The sequence below is a fragment of the Delphinus delphis genome, chromosome 14, assembly GCF_949987515.2.
Source record: "Delphinus delphis chromosome 14, mDelDel1.2, whole genome shotgun sequence".
NCBI classification, from domain to species: Eukaryota; Metazoa; Chordata; class Mammalia; order Artiodactyla; family Delphinidae; genus Delphinus; species Delphinus delphis.
Window position 1 is genome coordinate 66,665,067 of NC_082696.1, and position 21,920 is coordinate 66,686,986.

General features: G+C 38.3%; 1 protein-coding gene and 1 non-coding gene across 2 annotated transcripts in view; one reads left to right on the forward strand and one right to left on the reverse strand.

Moving 5' to 3' along the window:
- The window catches only part of ANKRD6 (ankyrin repeat domain 6), a 257,505-nt gene that overhangs the window by 220,387 nt on the left and 15,198 nt on the right, over positions 1-21,920 (reverse strand). The window lies entirely within an intron of this gene.
- On the forward strand, positions 6,096-6,202 carry LOC132437446 (U6 spliceosomal RNA). Its single transcript, XR_009522029.1, has one exon. It is a non-coding gene; the product is annotated as a U6 spliceosomal RNA (small nuclear RNA).

The window sequence follows — 21,920 nt, forward strand, 5'->3', positions numbered from 1 at the left end:
AAGCAGGACTATTGCCAAAGACAAGGGAAGACCCGAGAAGCACAGTGACCTCCAATAACCAGCTGTCCCTGCTCCTCCGAGGGGCTCCTTTACCCATCAGGCACCTACAATGGATTCACTAACTCTGGGCCGAATCACAGTTACTTAGAGTTTGACCATATGGGGCTGTCCTGGAACCTGAAGTGATAAACATGTACATATACATATAGGCATTGATATCTATGTGTGTGGAGATGGAAGGGAGGAAGGAAGGCTGCAGGGGGGGAGATGGTTATTCCTCTTTTAGAAAAAACAGGAGGTGCTGAAGAAACTAGCAATAATACTTGGTAGTACTTTATACTTTCCTTCTGAATAGATTTGGAGTGTCTTATGCTATACTATATTTGCTTGGAAGCTTAATAAATAACCACCTCAAGAAATTAAAAAGAAAGAAAAAATAGGAGGTGGAACTACATGACCTCTTAGCCAAACCATTATCTATCTATAGGATCTCATGCAAACCTCTATACCTTTACTTGAAAGAAAGGTATTCCAAGAAGCTATTCCAACAGGCACTGTGCTCTGTGCAACACACTCTCTTGAATTACACTAGTTTTACTGCAAGGAAGTTCCTGTAAAAACTAACTGATAAAGGAAAGAATTAAGATTTATCCTGCCTGTGCTATTACAAACTGTTCCAAATAGTGAGTAACCAAAATAGTAAACCAAATAGTAAATAAGATAAAGTTTCTCTTTATATTTCAGCTAATAAAGAAGAAATAATGCAACCCATATATATATTTAGCAGTACCCAATGGATTAAAGAGCCATACTGAAAACAAAGAGGTTGCTACCTATTAGAAATTATGGAAATAAAGGTAAAATATATAGATGTTTTAGTATCTATGACATATACAAATATAAAAATAAAAGATAATTTTAAAAATAAAGCCATATAAAACAACTATAGGGCTTCCCTGGTGGCGCAGTGGTTGAGGATCTGCCTGCTAATGCAGGGAACACGGGTTCGAGCCCTGGTCTGGGAAGATCCCACATGCCACAGAGCAACTAGGCCCGTGAGCCACAACTACTGAGCCTGTGCGTCTGGAGCCTGTGCTCCACAACAAGAGAGGCTGCGACAGTGAGAGGCCCGCGCACCGTGATGAAGACTGGCCCCGGCTTGCCACAACTAGAGAAAGCCCTCGCACAGAAATGAAGACCCAACACAGCCAAAAATAAATAAATTAATTAAAAAAAAAAAAACCTATACCCCAGTAAAAAAATTAAAAATTAAATTAAATTTTAAAAAATAAAATAAAACCATAAAAATAGCAGAAGAAACTACAGATTAATATTTTTACAATTTTAGGAGTACACAAGCCCTTTTCATCTTAATCATAAAAACCAAAAATTTTTAAAGAAAACTGTGATAACATATGATAACATGTGATAACATGCATACTTTTTTTTTTTTTTTTTTTTTTTTTTTGCGGTACACGGGCCTCTCACTGTTGTGGCCTCTCCCGTTGCGGAGCACAGGCTCCGAACGCGCAGGCTCAGCCGGCTATGGCTCACGGGCCCAGCCGCTCCGCGGCATGTGGTAACTTCCCAGGCTGGGGCACGAACCCGTGTCCCCTGCATCGGCAGGTGGACTCTCAACCACTGCGCCACCAGGGAAGCCCCAACATGCATACTTTTTGAAAAGTTCTTACAAATGAATAAAGACAAAACACTCAAATAGTGAAATGGGCAAAGGATCTGATTAAGCAATTCCACACACACACTAAATAAGTTCCATTATAGGATTGTAATTATTTGGAATTAGGACCCTAGAAAAGTGCAGAAAACAGTAGTCAGTCTAACTGAAGGAAAACACACACACACACACACATTAACTTACAAAATAATATTCAACCTTAGTCTTGAAAGAAATGCAAAAGAAAGAAAGATTTTTAAACCATAAAATTGGCAAAGATTAGGATGATTTGACAATATTCATGTTGGTGAGGGCAGTGGAAAAGCCACTGACAACTTTACCTGGGTACAGCTTTACCTTTCTGATGGGCAATAATATCACCTAGCATACACACACATTTGACCCACCAATTTCACATGCAGGAATTTATCCTTAAGAGTTAATGGGGGGCTTTCAACTGGAGATCTCCAGGCTTTCAACTGGAGATCTTGGGACTTCTCAGACTCTATAATCACATGAGCCAATTCTTTATATTTCTCTGTGTGCATGTCCCCTGGTTCTGTTTCTCTGAAGAACCCTAACTAATGCAATTACAGGGTTAGTCATACAAATGAAAAACCAGGAAAGAATGGGTAGCCTCATCAAACGGTGCTAGATTAAATAATTATTGATTCAATCGAGTGCTTGATAATTGCTTACAGAAATGATAAGGATTAACATGAACTGACTTGGAAAGATGTCCCCAATATACTGCTGAATTTTTTTAAGCAAGTTACAGAACAGTATGTACAATGTGATTTCATTAATATAAAATTGTGATATCATGCACAAGAGTGCGTATGTACGTGTGTGTACATGTGAAATGGGACATGATGTTTAATGAAACGCAATTTACCTCTGGGTGATAGCATTTTAGATGATTTTTACCCTCTTCAAATTCTGTATTATTTGTATTTTTCTCCAATGAGCTTGTTTATCAGGAAAATCAATAAAGCAATTCTCTTCCATTAAAAAAAAAGTTCAAGACTTGTGGTTACCAAGGGGGAGGGGGTTGGGGGAGGGTTGGAGTGGGAGGCTGGGGTTAGCAGATGTAAGCTATTATATATAATGGATAAACCAGGTCCTACTATATAGCACAGGAAATTGTATTCAATATCCTATGATAAAACATATGGAAAAGAATATTAAAAAAAGAATTTACATATTGTATAGCTGAATCACTTTGCTGTATAGCAGACATTAATACAACGTTGTAAATCAACTATACTTCAATTACAAAAAATAAATTCATAGAGGCAAGCAGAGAGAGATACAGCTGTAACAGAGGGAATTTGGGTAAAGAGAGAGTTTGCAGTAGTTGCTGTTTTACAACAGGAGAAATGAGAATGTTAATGGGGGAAAGAACCAGAAGGGGATGAAAGAGTGAGCACCGCAGGCCAAGCAGGTTGAGTGTGTCCAGGGGAACCAGGAATAGATGAGTTGGTTCCTACCCTCAGGCGACACAGATAAGAGCCTACAAATGTAAAAACAATTCCCGGGCTTCCCTGATGGCGCAGTGGTTGAGAGTCTGCCTGCCGATACAGCAGACACGGGTTCGTGCCCCGGTCCGAGAGGGTCCCACGTGCCGCGGAGCGGCTGGGCCCGTGAGCCATGGCCGCTGAGCCTGCGCGTCCGGAGCGTGTGCTCCGCAACGGGAGAGGCCGCAACAGCGAGAGGCCCGCGTACCGCAAAAAAAAAAAAAAAAAAAAAAATTCCCGATGAGTGACACCGGAGCTGCAGAATGCAGAGCAACACTGCCAACGGGAGGGATCTGCAAAGGAATGCTGGAGGAGATGGTGCCCCTTCCAAGGTGGGTCGGATTTCTCTGCACAGAGATGGGTGGTAGGAAAAGCAGTAGCTGTTCTGACTGGCAGGCTTGTCAGATCAACAGGGCAGAATTTGGAGGTCAAGGAGCAGCAGGTGACGAGACTAGAAAATTAATCTGGAGCTCACAGTAAAAAGGCTTGAAGAGGCTGAGGACTTGGACCATAACACAGGAGGAATTCTAGGAGGGCTGCGCAGTGCAGGGACCCCATTCAAATACAAATTTAGCGGCAGCTTGTTGGATTTACAGATTGGGGGAACTTGACCCTGGAGGCAGGGAAAGCCCAGTGAAAAAGCTAACGTGACAGAGAAATGAACTAAAGTTGTGAATTAAAAAGGTGGCAACAGAAGTAGAGAGTGACATGAAAAGCATGGAAGAGGTCTACACATAGTACGAAACATGCGACATCCACAACCACGGGAAACCGAATCAAGACGGGGCTGAGCTGATTCTATGAGGCTCTGTCTGCTGTTAATCATTCTGCATTAGAATTTTACTCAAACGCCACATTTTATAAACAGGTGTTTCCTCTTCTCCTTCTGCAACTTACTTTTGTGCCAGGTATAAGAAGGTGAGGCAGTAATAATTAACAGTTCTCCTAAAGGAAATCCAAAACCTGAGAGACAGCCTTAGTGCCTCATTAGAACGAGCCGAATTCATAATAATCATTACTCATGAGGTGAAAACTAAACAGACCCAGAACTGGGGAAGTGGAGGAACTGACGAGATGGAGGTGAGGAAGGGAGAGACCAAGGGAGGGGGAATCAAAAAGAAACAAGTTTGTAACACAAATTTTTACAAAATGATGCACCTTGGAAATTTTCTGAAAATACTGCTAAAAATTCTAAATACAGATTAAGCGGCCAGAGAAACGCTATAAAACCACTTAGGTTAGCTAGAAAAAGTCCCAGCCACTCAGAAAAACTAAAATAAATAATTTAATTCTAAGCGACCCTCACATTCAACCATCAAAAAAGAATCTATTTATCATGCCTAAATAAATAACATCTCTATTTATAAATAATAGGAGTAAGAACTTGACTTTTCCTCTGCTGAGTTATACTCATTCTACATATCTCCTCATAGTCTGCTCTCGCTTTCAAAAAAGGATTATGGGTAATACAGAATATTTCATTAAACTTTGAGTAAAAAAAAAAAAATCCAGACAGGTAAGATAAGCACCCTCCTCATCACCTATTAGGCAAAATGTGAATTTTTAGACTCCCTGATCAGAACTTCAGAAATCTCCTTAGAGTGGGAGGGTGACCTATTGTAAAAAAAACACCTGTCAAGCCTAAAGCCATACACGCGTGGTATGAGTCACCTAATGGTTTTCAGAAGGCTTTTATGCCACCAGAGATATCTCCTTAGACGGCTGGGGGGCCTTGTGCTGGGGAGAGCTTGGGAAGTAAAGAAAGTGGAAGGAGAGACACACCCCTGGGAACTCCGTCAGTACAAGAGGAATTTTTACAGCTGTTTTAAATTCCAAAATGAGTTTGAAGGTGTGAGTAAAGTTTCAACTGCACTCTAAAGAAATTTCCTTCAGTTCACAAAAATATATGCTTCGCACTTAAGCCTCAAGATGCTACACAGATAAATGAGTCCTCCAACATGCTTTCAGAAGTTATACCTGCAGGAGGCCTGAGCAACAGTGCTCTGCCCTACAGAGGGTGAGCTCTTGCAATACTCTTCAAAGAGAATCAGTGAACCGTTCACCGTTGGCAATGGTTCCAATCTTTCTAAAAATCCCACCTTTCAAGTCATTTGTACGCTAAGCATTATGACCTCAGCTCTAGAATCACAAAACTCTGTGCCTTCCATCTCGACTTTTGAGCTATGTACACAGCAAGTCTTTGATAAATACAGGACATAAACACTGTGGCTGACTCTAAGAGTTTAAAATACCAAGACACAGAGTGAAGTAAGTCAGAAAGAGAAAGACAAATACCGTATGCTAACACATATATATGGAATTTAAGAAAAAAAAAATGTCAAGAAGAACCTAGGGGTAAGACAGGAATAAAGACAGACCTACTAGAGAATGGACTTGAGGATATGGGGAGGGGGAAGGGTAAGCTGTGACAAAGTGAGAGAGTGGCATGGACATATATACACCACCAAACGTAAAATAGATAGCTAGTGGGAAGCAGCCGCGTAGCACAGGGAGATCAGCTCCGGGCTTTGTGACCACCTAGAGGGTTGGGATAGGGAGGGTGGGAGGGAGGGAGACGCAAGAGGGAGGAGATATGGGAACATATGTATATGTATAACTGATTCACTTTGTTATAAAGCAGAAACTAACACACCATTGTAAAGCAATTATACTCCAATAAAGATGTAAAAAAAAGAAATCTCATCTCTATATATTTTACATATAAAAAATAAATAAATAAATAAACAAAATACCAAGATAGTAAAGATGTAAAATAAAGATGTAAAAAAAAGAAATCTCATCTCTATATATTTTACATATAATAAATAAATAAATAAATAAACAAAATACCAAGACAGTGTCCAGTAACTAGTTGAGGACTCCATCAAGGTATCACAGGTATAGTGCTCGCTTCGGCAGCACATATACTAAAACTGGAATGATACAGAGAAGATTAGCATGGCCCCTGCGCAAGGATGACATGCAAAATCGTGAGGCATTCCATATTTTGGGGGGATTAACAGATACAAACTACTATATATAAAACAGATAAACAATAAGGTCCTACTGTATAGCAAATGGAAGCTATATTCAATATCCTATAATAAACCATAATGGAAAAGAATATGTATATATATGTATATATAACTGAATCACTTTGCTGTACACCTGAAACTAACACAACATTGTAAATCAACTATACTTCGATAAAAAAAAAAAAATGATATCATAGGTATAGCACAAAACAGGATTCACAATACCTAATCAGAATGAAGTATATTCCACCTACAAAGCAAACTCCAAACAGTGAATCAACTCACCAGCAAGTATTTGCTATTTTCAGAAGGAAAAAAAAAAAAGACTTCCCAATTGTGTCTATAAATAATATACCTGTGTACTATAAAATCATAATATCAACTGATTTGTAGTTTTTCTCTTAGAGACCTCATGGATGAAGCTTAATTGACCAACCTCAGAGTATCAGATTCATTAACAAAGTTGTTGAAATTTTACTTCTTGGGGGAAAAATATCTTAATGAAGCCAAACAATAGCTTTTCAACATAAAGCTCTCTTAAAAATTGAAAGTTTACAAGAAAGTGAATACTTCAAAGGAAAAAAAAGGTGAATAAGGAATACACAGGTACTTCACACACCAGAGAAGAAAAAGAAATCCAAGAGCTAAAAACATATACAAATGTTCAGTCTTCTTCATAATCAAACAACGAAGACACAATTTTTACCTATAAAATTGAATGTAAAAAAATTAGAATAATCCCTACTGACAAGAGGGCAAGAAAACAAACTCTCACACATCGCTAGTGAACATTTCTGGAAGGCAATTTAGCAATATGTGTCAAAAGCCTTAAAAATAAAAACGAATACCCTTTGACTCAGCAATTCCATTTCTCTTCAAGGAAAATAACTTCAAGAATGAGATTAACATACAAAAATGTATACTGAAGCATTTCATGTAAAAGTGAAAATCTGGAAGCCACCTAAAGCTTCAACAATATGGGAACACTTTAATAAACTAAAAACTACCTATCCAATCAATGTAGTTCTATTTTAGATATATGATGTTGAAAAGTATGGGCAAATGCTCATGATATATTATTAAGGGAAAAAGTTACAAGATAACATGAAAAGTATGATCTCAAGGTTGCACACAAAATACATTTAAGGGTATGTACCAATATAGTAATAGTGGTTACCTATAGGTGGAAGGATTGAAGATGCTTATCTCCTTTTCTGCTAATTTTTATACTATCTTCTTTTCTTTCCTTTTATTTTCATTGGCTTGCGGGATCTTAGTTCCCCGACCAGGGATCGAACCTGGGCCCTCAGCAGTGAAAGCACAGAGTCCTAGCCACTGGACCGCTAGGGAATTCCCACTATCTACTTTTCTACAATGAATATGTACTAATTTTGCTGGCTAAGTAATTTACCCATAACAAAACAACAAGGTAGATATTATTATTATCCTCATTTTAAATATGAGGAAACTGAGGCACAGAGAGGTTAAGTAGCTTGTCCCAGGTCACACAGCTAATACATCATAAAGCCAGGATTTGTCCTAAATTGACCTAGCTCCAGAGCCTGATCTCTAAACCACTTTGCAGTGACTCACATTTTTAAAATAATTTAAAGTAAAATGCCAGATAATCTATAATTACATGCACTACAAATTCTTAAAGAAAGAGGATCTTTGCAGGCCAGAATTTTCAGAGCATACTGGGAGACAGGTGGTGAAGCTGGATGTTTTCTCCCATCTCACCAGGCTGTCCCTTTTCATTTTAGGTTTTCACTCAGATTATCTGAAAAGTCATCTATTTATTCCTCTATCACTATTCTCCCTCCCTTCAACACACACACACACAAACACACAGCATTCTCGAAAACTCAAACTCCAATTAGTACACTTTCCTGCTCCCTTCCCAGGCCATGACAATTCCCTGAATACTTCTTTCCTGCTCCTAAAAGCCAAGGTGGGTCCCCCACAAATAACTCCCAGAGGTCTTGAGACAGAGCCAGACCTTGGAGGGGGCCCCTCCAGATGCAAAAGCCCTTCCATGTCCCCTGTCTCTTGTTTGTAGAAAAGCCATAGTCTCCCAGGCCTCCCCTGAGTCACAAAAGAGCAGGCTCAAGCAGTTAATGATTAGGACAACAGCGTCACAGAATCTTTAGTCCCTCCCTGAAGAACATAGGTAACAGTGTCTGATGCACATTCCTGAGTTGTTTTGCAGATACTAAAACTGCCACCAGAGGGAAAAAGCTAACTGCAGGATGACCAGACTGTAGCCATGACATAAGCTGCTCTGTCTTGAGCAGTACTGAGTCTGTGTCTTGCACAATTCCAAGAACTGGCCTCAAGGAAATGGGAACAAATCAACCCTGGAATTGAAGAGTAACTATGCTTAAAACAATCACGATGATGCTGATTAGACCACCACATGACCAGTTTCAAGACGGTTGTTGGAGCTGACTGTGCTGTTCTGCATGGAGCGCCCCCCACCGCCTGTGCACCCCTGAAACTCCCCTTTAAGACCTTCTGCCCCCTAACCAACAACTGGGAGGTGGTTTAGGGTATGCTAGTCTGCCATCTCCCCAGGTTGCCGGCTTCCTGAATAAAGCATCTTTTTTTTTCACCAACCCTTGTCTCTGGAACATTGACTCCAGAGCAATGAGCAGCCACACCTGAGTTCGGTTCCAGCTCTGGCCAGTAATGGTCTACCCAGACATATTAACTCACAATCCAGTATAAAATAAAGTATTTTCTGTTTCCCTCACAAACAGAAATGTATACTATTTTTCCCCTAAGGAAGTTTCAAGTTAGTTTAGATGGAAGCAACGTAAGTTCTTGGAAAGGTGTTGTTAAAGTACAAAAGACTCTTGACAAACTATGGTGTGCCACGTATGAATAAGCAAGATTACAGGACCTTTTCCTGCGTATCATGTGACATTCCTGCTCTGGCCTCCAAACAAAAGCCTGATAGATGTAAGTGCTTGTAGATAATACTCTGAGCCATATAGGGCACACTGAGATTTCTGTAAGGGTGCACAGATGATCAAGTTGCTAGGGACTAAAGAAATGTTTTCTGTACATTAGAAGAAAAAATATTACTAATCAGTATAAAGCAAGCTCCAGCCATCTGCTGTTCTAAAATTGGACACTTGATCATGTTAAAAAGAAGTGAAGTTCCTGCTGGTGGAAGTAGGAATTTAGACTACTAGATAAAATATCACCACTAGTGATGAAATTATCTTATTAAAGAACAATGACAGCTTTTTAACTTCAGGGACCAATAATAGTTCTCCTCAGTTACATTTCAGAAAGTAATATTTTATTCTGTTATCCCAGAGCTTATTAAAGATGAGCCACTATTACTGGTGGACTGTGGTTTTGCACCTAACTGATAAATTAGATTGAGCCATATCTCCAGTATGTAAATATACATTATCAAATCTTTGTTTTGCAAAAGTGAAACTAACAAAAGATTGCCTCACCAAGGAATGAGTCTAGTTAATATAAGCTCCTTCAATTATATTTATCCAAAAACAATCTTAAAATTCACATGAAACCCCCAGAGACCTCAAATAATCAAAGCAATCCTGGGCAAAAAGAACAAAGCTAAAAGCATCATACCATGTGATTTCAAAATGTACTAAAAAGCTATAATAATTAAAAGAGCATGGCACTGGCATAAAAACAGACATATAAACCAGTGGAAAAGAATAGAGAGCCCAGAAATAAATCCACAATTGATTTTCAATAAAGGTGCCAAGAACACACAAAGAACAGTCTCTTCAATAAACAGAGTTGAGAAGACTCTGTTTTCATCAAAAGAATAAAATTGGACCCTTATCTCACTCCATATGCAAAAATCAACTCAAAAATAAATTAAAGACTTAAATGTAAAAACTGAAACTATAAAACATAGGGGAAGAGAACAGGGGAAAATCTTTTTGACATTGGTCAGGGCAATGATTTTTCTAATATGACCCCAAAAGTGCAGAAAACAAAAGCAGAAATAAATTGTATTGAATCAAACTAAAAAGATTCTATACAGCAAATAACAAAGTATAGAGACAATCTATGGAATGGGAGAAAATATTTGCAAGTTATCCAAAATATATAAAATACTCAAACAGCTCAATAGCAACAAATAACACAATTCAAAAATAGGCAAAGTACCTGAATAGACATTTCTCATAAGAAAACATACAAATTGCCAACAGATATATGAAAAGGTGCTCAACATCACTGATCATAAGGGAAAACTGCAATGAGATATCATGTCACACCAGTTAGAATGGCTATCATCAAAAAGATAAGAGATAACAAGTGTTGGCAAGGATGCAGAGAAAAGGGGACCCCTGTAACACTGTTGGTGGGAATGTAAATTGGGACAGTCACTATGGAGAACAGTATGGAGGTTCCTCAAAAAGTTAAAAATAGAACTACCATATGATCCAGCAATCCCACTTCTGGGCATATATCCGAAAGAAACGAAATCAGTTATCTCCAAGAGATATTTGTACTCCCACATTCATGGCAGCATTATTCATGATAGCCAAGGTACGCAGGCAACCTAAGTGTCCATTATGGATGAATGGCTAAAGAAAACATGATATATATATATATATATATATATATATATATATATCATATTTTATTCCATACACAGTGGAATAAATTTCAGCCTTAAAAAAGAAGGGAATCCTGTCATTTGCAACAACATTAATGAACCTGGAGGGTATTATGCTAAGTGAAATGAGTCACAAATACTGCATAATGTCACTTATATATGGAGTCTTAAATTTTTTTTTAATTATAAATAAATAGATATTTAAATGGCTGAACTCATAGAAAGAGAGTCGGCTGCCAGGTGCTGGAGAGTGAGAGCAACAAGGAGAGGTCAGTAAAAGGGTACAACCTTTCAGTTATAAGATGAATAAGGTCTGAGGATCTAATAATGTACAACATAGTGACCACAGTTGATAACACATGTAGTTGAAATTTGCTGAGAGTACTAGAACTTAAATGTTCTCACACACACAAAAAAAGATACATGTGAGGTGAAGGATATGTTAATCCTTTCACAATGTTTACGTATATCAAACCACCATGTTGCACACTTTAAATATCTTACCAAAAAAAGAAAATCTTAAAATTTTATTTGTCAATTATACCTCAATGAAGCTAAAGGAAAAAAAAAACCACGGGGTAGGGGGAGACAAAATTCCTCATAATGTTAATATTGTTTTCTGATTAAAGAAAGCTTATTGGGGACTTCCTTGGTGGTCCAGTGGTTGAGACTCCACACTCCCAATGCAGGGGGCCTGGGTTCAATCCCTGGTCAGGGAACTAGATCCCACGTGCCACATCTAAGAGCCCATATGCTGCAACTAAGATCCCGCGCGCTCCAACTAAAAAGATCCTGCATGCCGTAATGAAGATCTCACACATGTGCAGCCAAATTAATAAATTTTTTTAAAAAAAGAAAGCTTATTGAAGCACGATATTGTACACCTAAAACTAATATAACATTGTAAATCAACTATACTTCAATTAAAAAAGAAAATAAAAACAAATTTTTAATAATTTTTTTTTCATTTCTTGGCAGAAAAATAGAAAGCTTATTAAACACCTCCCCTATATCCTCTCCCAACAAAGACCCCACTAACGTGCGAGAAAAAGAATAAAAATAAGCCACATTAAGGAATAGAACACGGAGTGGCCAAGAGCAAAGGAGAGATTTCAACAGTTATGGAAGATGGAAAGACAGTGGAGCAGAGGTAACTTCTGTATGAGGGGAAAGAAGCCTCAGCTTGGTGTTTACAGAGTACGGGACACTTGAGAAAGGGACAATTTTGCCCTGCAAAACCCTGCTGAGGTTTGGGACTTAGAACCACTTGGCACCGGGGTGGACAGAAACACAAACTGGGGAGAAACTGAAGGTCTACAGTTGTCCTTGGTTAGTGGTGCCCCACACGCACTGACTCATTATGACCCTCTCTGTCTCAAACATTTCAATATTAAAAACTATGCACACCCCCATGCGCACACAGGTGAATCATTCCGGTGCTGAGGAGGGAGCGGAGGGAAGATGCACACCTCCCAGCCATGCCCCGCCCACGAGCTTTCACCAATGAGCACTGACCACGGTACTGTGCTTTGTCTCCCAGCTGCTCCTTTACTCCACCGAGGTTTCTTTCTGCCTTTATTTCATGTGCAGCTGAACAGTTTTGACCCCAAATGGCTTACAGAGATGTGTAAGTGACAGCAGTAAAGGTGCTACAAAAGTGCCTGAGGCACGTTGCAGAAGGCAAAGGATGAACTTTAAGACCAGCAGGTACTCAGGGGCTGGTGGAGGCATCTCTTACACATCACTGGGAAGACTGGATGGTGTCTGGAAGAATCCGTGACCAGTATACACATCAGGACGTCAGGAAGCATGGTGCCAAGAACAACCCCAAAGGAATTATGCATACCACCCGGTTCGTGCTGATTCATTTAGCCCTGTCATTTCTCAAATTGCATACTGAGCTGAAAGGGTGGGTCATGATTATGAACAGTCAGCCCCCCAACTCCAAGCACAGAACACTGTCAGTCAAGCATCTGCTCTCACAAGATGGGATACAAAGAGTTTCCTTCAAATTTTCTCATTTTTATTATGAAATACTTGACACATATAAAAGACTGTATTAATATTATATTACATACACATAGGAATAAAGATCATAATAAAACTCACTTCTCAATTTAAAAAATAGAACATAACCAATAACAGTGATATTCTTTATGATCCACTCCAATCATATCCCCAAAGTGTAAGCACCATTTGAATTTTGTGTTTACTTTCTTTTGCCTTTATTATGGTTTTGCCACATATGTATATAACCACAAGCCATATGTCATTTAGTTTTATTTTTCAATTTGTAAAACTGATATCATATTGTATTAATTCGTCGGTGGTCTCCCCCCAATATTATGTTTCCTCTCTAGAGAATTTGAACAGCTTCTAAGACAAGACCTTCATATACTCTACAATTTTGCACACAGACCCTCCAATTGCCTTTTAGTCTTAAACATGAACACAAAACCAAGGACCACCAGACATTCAAGGAAAGCTTCCAAAATGAAAAGGAGGGACCACAGTAAACAAGAAGAAATAACCCTGGAGTAAACTAAGATAATTCTGGTAACTGACAAGAACTTAAGGGACTTCCCTGGCGGTCTAGCAGTTAAGACTCCAGTATTCCACTGCAGATGGGGGTGGGTTCAATGCCTGGTAGGGGAACTAAGATTCCACATGCTGTGCTATGTGGCCAAAAAAAAAGATAAGAACTTAAAAAAAACAAAAAAACTTGCATTAGTATCCTCAGAGATTAATGAAAGTATTATAGAACAAGTTAAAATGAAAAAAATGATCAGAGAACCGAAGAGATTTCTTGGAAAGAAAAATGTTATTGACAAATTTTTTTTTTATTCAATAGAAGGAACGAAAGTAAGTTTTAAAAATCTCCCACAGGGCTTCCCTGGTGGCGCAGTGGTTGAGAGTCCGCCTGCCGATGCAGGGGACACAGGTTCGTGCCCCGGTCCGGGAAGACCCCACATGCCGCGGAGCGGCTGGGCCCGTGAGCCATGGCCGCTGAGCCTGCGCGTCCAGAGCCTGTGCTCCGCAACAGGCGGGGCCACGACAGCGAGAGGCCCGTGTACCGCAAAAAAAAAAAAACTCCCAGGAAATAGAACCAAAAGACAGAGGCAGAAATAGAGACAGAAAAGTTAGGCAGAAAGAGAGGCTCAAATCAATAGGTCTTCTGCATATCAGAAGTTTTAAAAGAGAAAACAGAGTAAGAGGACAGGAGAATTCTCAAAGAAATGATAGAATAAAATTTCCCAGAAGTGAAGGGCATGAATCTCTATACTGAATGGGACAACGAATGAAAAATACCAACCACATCAAGTGGTTGACGTTTCAGAATTATCCAAATTCCCTACATGGAGAAGAAAAGATCATTTTAAGAAGAGGATAAGAATCCTTTTCTTTTTCTCTTCTTCCTCACCACTCTGGAATGGGTTTGACAATGTATAACATAACCATTTGCAGAGGTGCAAAACCAGGCAGCCAATCAATTACACTAAAAGCTCCAGACCATCTTAGAAGTAAACAAGGCATAATTTATTGCTAATGTTAAGCAGTGGGATTTGGTGAGTTTACAAAGCACTAAAATAAAATTAGAAGCTACAGCTATAAATAAAAGCTAGTCTTGGAAGGGATCATTGTTCTTCGCTCTACTAGTCCTGTTTCCCACAAGCTGAAAGACCTTATGCTGAGCATAATATTTTGTGAAGCCGGAAATTAAATTCCCACCAGGAAGATACTGAAAACTAAAAACTGATCTTGGTGGTCAATGAACAGAGTGCCTATGTACTTTTCTGTGTTTTAAAATGTCTCTAAAAATAAATAAAAGGCTCAAATAACAAGAGATCAGTTGAAACAGAAAGTCTGTTATAGGAATTGCCCAAAGACAATCTTTTACTGCCTTATCCAACAGACCTTATTTTGTCTCTAAAACAAAATGCTACATATGAAAGACAGAACACAGACTTGTGAAGCCCACTCCAATCAGGACTTGCAAGTATTGGTTTTTCATAAGCAATCTAGTCATCATGATGAGTCTTCGTGGTTCCACGCCCTACATGTTCTCTTAGCCTTTACCAGGTACTCACCTCACTCCAGGTCTTTACCCCGTAGCACAGAGACATCTTTGTTCCTAAGGCAGACAGATAGAAGCCAACAGGGAGCTTGTATTATGTGTCTAGAAAGAACTGTTCATTATTCACCCATCTCTGCCACAAATAAATTTCAATAACCTTGACTCTGCAAAACAGCCTGATCCCAAATGAACACAAACTCTGCAAACTTCTTTCACTACATTTTTGAAACTAGCAACCAGTCACTTCTAATGAGCCTGTGGAGTGAGGGAGAATACAAATATATTAGTTTTTAGTTATTTTTTTATGATATGAATTGTAGGAAACTCAGTGTGACAACTACTCAATTTATTAGACAAACTTCCAGGAGTGTAAAGATTCAATAACATCATTTCTAATACTCTATTCACAAGAGTTCGGATTGGATACTACACTCATTTCTGCAGCTGTGTGAAGTCCTATCGAACTATAACACATTAAGGGGCTTAAACTCATCATATTTTACTAATGTTCCTAATTTTCCTTTATGAATGAACCCAAAACATCTTTATTTAACCAACGATACTGAGTTATGAGTGAACATGGGCAACTAAAAGAATTTAAATCCTATGTGGTATTTATACAATGGAATATGACTCAGCAATAAAAAAGAATGAAATAATACCATTTGTAGCAACATGGATGGACCTACAGATTATCATATTAGGTGAACTAAGTCAGACAAAGAAAGACAAATATCATACGATGTGACTTATATATGGAATCTAAAAAAATGACACAAATGAACTTATTTACAAAACAGAAATAGACTCACAGACATAGAAAACAAACTTATGGTTACCAAAGGGGATAGCAGGGGTCGGGCGGGGGGTGGAGATAAATTAGGATCTTGGGATTAACATACACACTACTATATATAAAATAGGTAAACAACAAGGACTTACTGCATAGCACAGGTAACTATACTCAATACCTTATCTTGTAATAACCTATAACGGAGAAGAATCTGAAAAAGAATATGTGTGCGTGTGAGTGTGTGTGTGTGTGTGTGTATAACTGAATCATTTTGCTGTACACTGGAAACTAATACAACATTGTAAATTACCTATACTTCAATAAAAAATGTTAATCCTAAATTATTAGCATCAGCTTTATATCGGACATAAGTTGATTTAACATAAAGCCATGAATCTCATACTTTATACTGCTAAATCACTTAGGTAACTATATATCTTCCTATGGACAGCACAGAATAAATATTGTTGCACAAGTTTACAACCTGTCATAAGAAATTTCATCTCACACCAATTCTGTTCTGTCCCATCAACTAATATACCCTCCATACCACTCGTGTTCACCCCTGTTCAACTTGCTTCCCCTCCTTCATATATCCTTCCTGCTCCATAGCACATGCTCTTCTGTCATTTCCAGCAACGTCTCCTACTTTACATAAAGGCATATGTGATATCTGAAGCTGTTGATCCCACCATTTAAGACCAGTATCTCGGGTGGGGCGGATTAATTGGGAGATTGGGATTGACATACATACACTACTATGTATTAAACAGATAACTATTGAGAACCTACTGAATAGCACAGGGAACTCTACTCAGTGCTCTGTGGTTACCTAAATGGGAAGGAAATCTAAAAAAAGGAGGGATATATGTTTACGTATAACTGATTCACTTTGCTGTACACTGTAGAAACTAACATAAAATTGTAAAGCAACTATACTCCAATTAAAACAAAACAAAAGACCAGTATCTCAGATGAATGACCAAGCCAAAGAAAAATCTACTAATAGGTAAGTGTATGTATTTGGATTAATATAATGGTTTTAGTCAGACATAGAGACTGATCATAAAAAATTACCTTGAAAACTCTTAAAAATATTAACTCATTAAGTGTGAGGTAGAAAGTTTGCATTTAATAATGTTTAACTTTGACAACATGCCTGTAAGATAAGCAGCACTTGAAGGTAGAGACTTACAAACAGGTTTCCCAAAAGTACGACACTTTTTACCCATCCAGTTTGTAGCAGCCAGTCCCCAAGATGGCTCCCAATAATCCGTACCTCCTATATTCATGCCTTTGTGGAGTCCCCTTCTACAGTGAATCAAGACTGGATCTCTGTGACCAACAGAACATGGTGAAAATGACAATGCATTGCAGCTTCTGTCTTGACCTCTTGGATTACTAACTCAGGTCAGCTGCCATGCCATAAGGACAGTCAAGCAGCCATGTAGAAAGGAACTGAGGCCTCCCACCAGCAGCCATCCCCAGTGTGCCAGCCAAGTGAGCAAGCCATCTTAAAGGAGATGACTCCTGCCCCAGTCAAACTTGCCGATGACTGTAGCCCCAGTTAAATCTGTCTGCAATCTTATTGAAAGACCAGAGTCAGAAATTCTCAGCTGAGTTACTCTCTAATTCCTGACCGACAGATTTTGAGAGATAATAAATAATTATTGCTGTTTTAAGTTGCCAAGTTTTGGGGTGATTTGTTATATACCCTTAGTAACTGGAACATAATTTTACCCAACATAATCCAGGCCTAATTTTCAATGTTGTCCTTCATGAATGATCCTAACTCTTTAATGAAAAGTTTATGTGATTATGGCTTATGTTTTATATAACCAGTGGTCAAGAAGCCCAGCTATTTTGATATGTAAGTAGTAAAGAAAAGAAAGGAATAGAATATGTGATGGGCTGAATTGTGTCCCTCCAAAATTCATGACTATATTTGGAGACGTGGCCTTTAAAGAGATAATCAAGTTAAAATAAGGCCATTAAGGTAGGCCCTAATCCAACAGTACTAGTGTCTTATAAGAAGGGAAAGAGAAACCAGGAGTTCACATTCACAGAGGAAAGACCATGTGAAGACACAACAAGGAGGTGGCCATCTGCAAGCCAAAGAAAGAGGCCTTAGGAGAAACCAAATCAGCTAACATCTTTTTTTTTTTTAAGTTAAAAAAAAATTTTTTTTGAAGTATAGTTGATTTACAATGTTGTGTTAATTTCTGCTGTACAGCAAAGTGACTCAGTTACACATATGTACACATTCTTATATATATATATATATATATTAGAATATATATATATTCTTTTCCATTATGGTTTATCATAGGGTATTGAATATAGTTCTCTGTGCTATAAAGTAGGACTTTGTTGTTTATCAAATCTGCTAACACCTTGATCTGAGACTTTCCAGCCTCCAGAACTGTGAGAAAATAAATTTCTGTTGTTTAAGCCACCCAGTCTGTGGTACTTTGTTACAGCAGCCCTGGAAAACTAATACAGAGGGGAAACCCATAGATTAAAAAAAAAAAAAAAGACTTAGAAGACATAACAAAAACATTTTATGGAACAACACTAAACCATAGTGTCCAGACCTACAAGAAAGTGATTACTACAGCAAATAATACAGGCAGCCTTCACTTTACATGGTTATAATGTGCAGTTTCAGGTCCCACAGTTTAAATTACACCAGTCGTCCAACAACATGGCTCAAATCTCACTTACCATGGTTAATTAACTTTCAGAAACTGCATGAGGTACAAACTTCACTAACAGCACTCCAGTCTACAAATCACTATGTAATTAATAGATGAGTATCATGATCAGTGACCAATCACGTCACATCTTCCCAAATCTGTCAGTGATTGGTCACTCATTTGTTACTCAATTCACACAGACAGCAAACCATGTATCTGTGTTGTCTTCTTGTCTCCCAGTGAAAAACCCACATAATAGCTTACCAAAATAAACCATTAAAATAGGTAATTAGCCAACAAAGAAGAAAGTGCAGCAAAGTAATCAAAAGTGGTAACACTGGAAGTGAAATTTGAATGGAACAGGATGGAGTCACAGAAGAAATGTTTGACTGTGGGAAAGATGATGCGCTACCACCCGAAGCCTCTAGATGTGCAGCCAGAGGAATTCAATGAAGGGAACTGATCGCCATAAATGATGAAAGTGTGGAGATGAAAAGAATGAAGAAATGACGCTGCAAAAAGTCCACATTAAAGGAACTCCTGCAGATACTTCACAACACTGAAAACGCAAAGGATAAAATGTTGGAAACTGATCCAAACTTCTACAGGAGTATGAAAGTTCATCAAGGCATAGAAAAGATGCTTGTTGAAGATGCAGACTAGTATATATAGGAAGGATAAACAACAAGATCCTATTGTATAGCACAGGGAACTATATTCAATATCCTGTGATAAACCAGAATGGAAAAGAATATGAAAAAGAATGTATATATATGTATAACTGGATCACTTTGCTGTACAGCAGAAATTCACATGACATTGTAAATCAAGTATACTTCAACAGAATAAATTTTGAAGAGAAAAGATGCTTGTTCTGTATCATAAATTATAGTATGGGAAAAGGCAAACCAAACTACTCTTGATAAGATTTTACAAAGAAATAAAAGTCTAATTCTCAATGTTGCTAATGTTTTAAATTATTGCATACTAAATTTTAGTATTTTTTCATTTCCCTCTACAATTACAACAGACAGTAAAAGAGTTTTTAATGCTCTGGCCAAACATTTAAAGGTCTCAGAACAATCGCAATTTCTCCCACTGATTATTAAGATAGCCTATCAGGATTTCAACATTTCTTTATAGTACCACAGTGCCATGTAAGGCAAGGACTGCCTGTAGTTAATTTGGAGGGAGAGAGGGAGTTATGATTGAGATGCAACCCAAGGAGGGGCTTCTGGGGTGACTGGCAAAGTTCGATTTCCTGACTGGCGTGGCTGTTATAAAGGTATTTGGCTTATAATAATTTGTTAAGCTAAACAATTTTTCTGGGCCTCAAATCCATGGGGGCAGGGGACTAGTCAGTGAGGACCCGCCTGAAACATGAGTCCAGTGGTCACCTTTCTAAGAGAAAAGAAAAGGAAAGCCACAGAAGTAAGAAGGTGACTCGGCAGAGGGCACAAAGGCTGCTGTCAGACATGAAATTGGAACCCAAGCCTCCTGGCAGCCAAGTCACACTCTTCTCTTTAAAGCCTGCCAGTCTCCCACGAAACAGACTTCTCCTGAAGGGCATCTGTATTGTGCAAGAGAGGTCATTCAGCCAGGTTTGAATGTAGAGGCCTGGGGTTTTAAGATACATTACCTAATGCTAATAAGAAAGAAAAAGACAAATATGTAGGGAGGCCAAGAGAGAGTCACTGACCTTACAATTTTTTTTTCCTAAATTATTTTTCAGGTAGAGAGATTAGGCTTTGCAGAGAAGAGTAAAACAATTTGGCCTCCCTGATCCTAGGGCAACAATATACTCAAACGTAATGAATGCCATTTATTCTGTGGGGCTGAGACAGCGCTGCTGTGGACTTATGGTATCTGGTTAGGTTACAATCAATACTTGTCTTTCCTTTTATTTTTTTATTATTTTTAATTTTTAAAAATTAAAAAAAATTATTTTATATTGGAGTATAGTTGATTAACAATGATGTTAATGATGATTTTACAGTTATAGTTACAGCAAAGTGATTCAGTTATACCCATAGAGGTATCCAATCTTTTTGATTTTTCATTTTAGATTTAGTACTATAACACAGAATTTTTCCCTTCACTTAAATACCCTAATAGCCTCTGACATTGCTTTTTTCATACAAAATCCAGGACCTCCCTGGCGGTCGAGCTGTTAAGACTCCGCGATTCCACTGCAGGGACCACGGGTTCTTTCCCCGGTTGGGGAACTAAAGATCCTGCATGCTGTGTGACACGGCCAAAAAGAAAAAAGAAAAAAGTCCATCATAGCTTCTGTCTGTTTACTGATTTGGGGAATATGTTTTCTCTCCACTATATACACAGCTTTCATTAACACTAACAAGAAGCACGCCTTGTACACCCGAGACATTAACATCCACCCTATTTAGTTGGCTGGTAAATTCAAAGCAAATACTACGTCTCTTAAGATTTACTCTCTTACCCTCAAAGTTAATGTCTCTGACATTAAGGGAATTCCGAAGGCTGGGGAGAGAAGGACATAATAAGAAACAGCACGGAAGTCCTGGGGCAAAATCTGGTACAATATTTCAGGTTCTACTTTTAGACACAAAAACATGGTCACTTTTAACACAGTCAATTATAAGCACAGTGTTAGTGTTCTTGAGTCTTTAAATACCAAGGGAAGAATATAAATTTGTGAATTTAGGATTTAAAAGGACAGAAATGCACTGAGCATCAAGACAATTAGTTTTTGGTATATCAAAATAATCCGTTTTTAAAGACAGAAGCCTTATTTTTTTCAAAATGGCCTTTTCTCAAGGGTTTAGTAATAGGAAGGAAAGAAATTCTGGTGTCTAGAGATAAATTAGATCTGTTGCATATTTTGCAGGGAAGAAAAGGAATGATCTAAAGCTATCATTTTAAAACATAGAAGATGGCTGTTTATTTAGCAACCTCTGGAGAACATGTTCCCTGATGGTATTCCTAACTTCCCAGCAATGCTGGGCTCCCTTAAATGAATGATTAGTAATTCTAATCATATATTAAATATCCTGGGTCTAAGGGAACTCATTATTGAAAGGAATCCTTTGATAATCTTACATAGGATTCTTTAAATCCTTATTAGCATATGCTTTTGAAATCAGTTTCCCAAGACATCTCCCAACAGGAAGGTATCTAATTAGCTGTTAAGTCCTTCATTGGATGATAAAGTGTTTACTTTACTTACATTTCAGAGTACAAAATACCCTGGCTTACATCCAATCAAACACCCAGGTTTATTTCAGCAGGGCAGCAAAGACGGAAATGTTTAAAGGCCCCTGAACCTCAATTTTAACACTGCTTTTGAACAGCAACACAGCTCCACTCGTAGTAAGTACTGAAAGAGTGAGGTTCTTTGATTCTTCCTTCAAGTTTTTATTTTTCTGGTTTTTGTTTTTGGACTTTTTTTTTTGCGGGGGGGGGGGGTCTCACTTTTTTCCATATTGTATTAAAACCCAACAGGTGCCAGGGGATTTTGCCATTATTCATTACTGGCTTT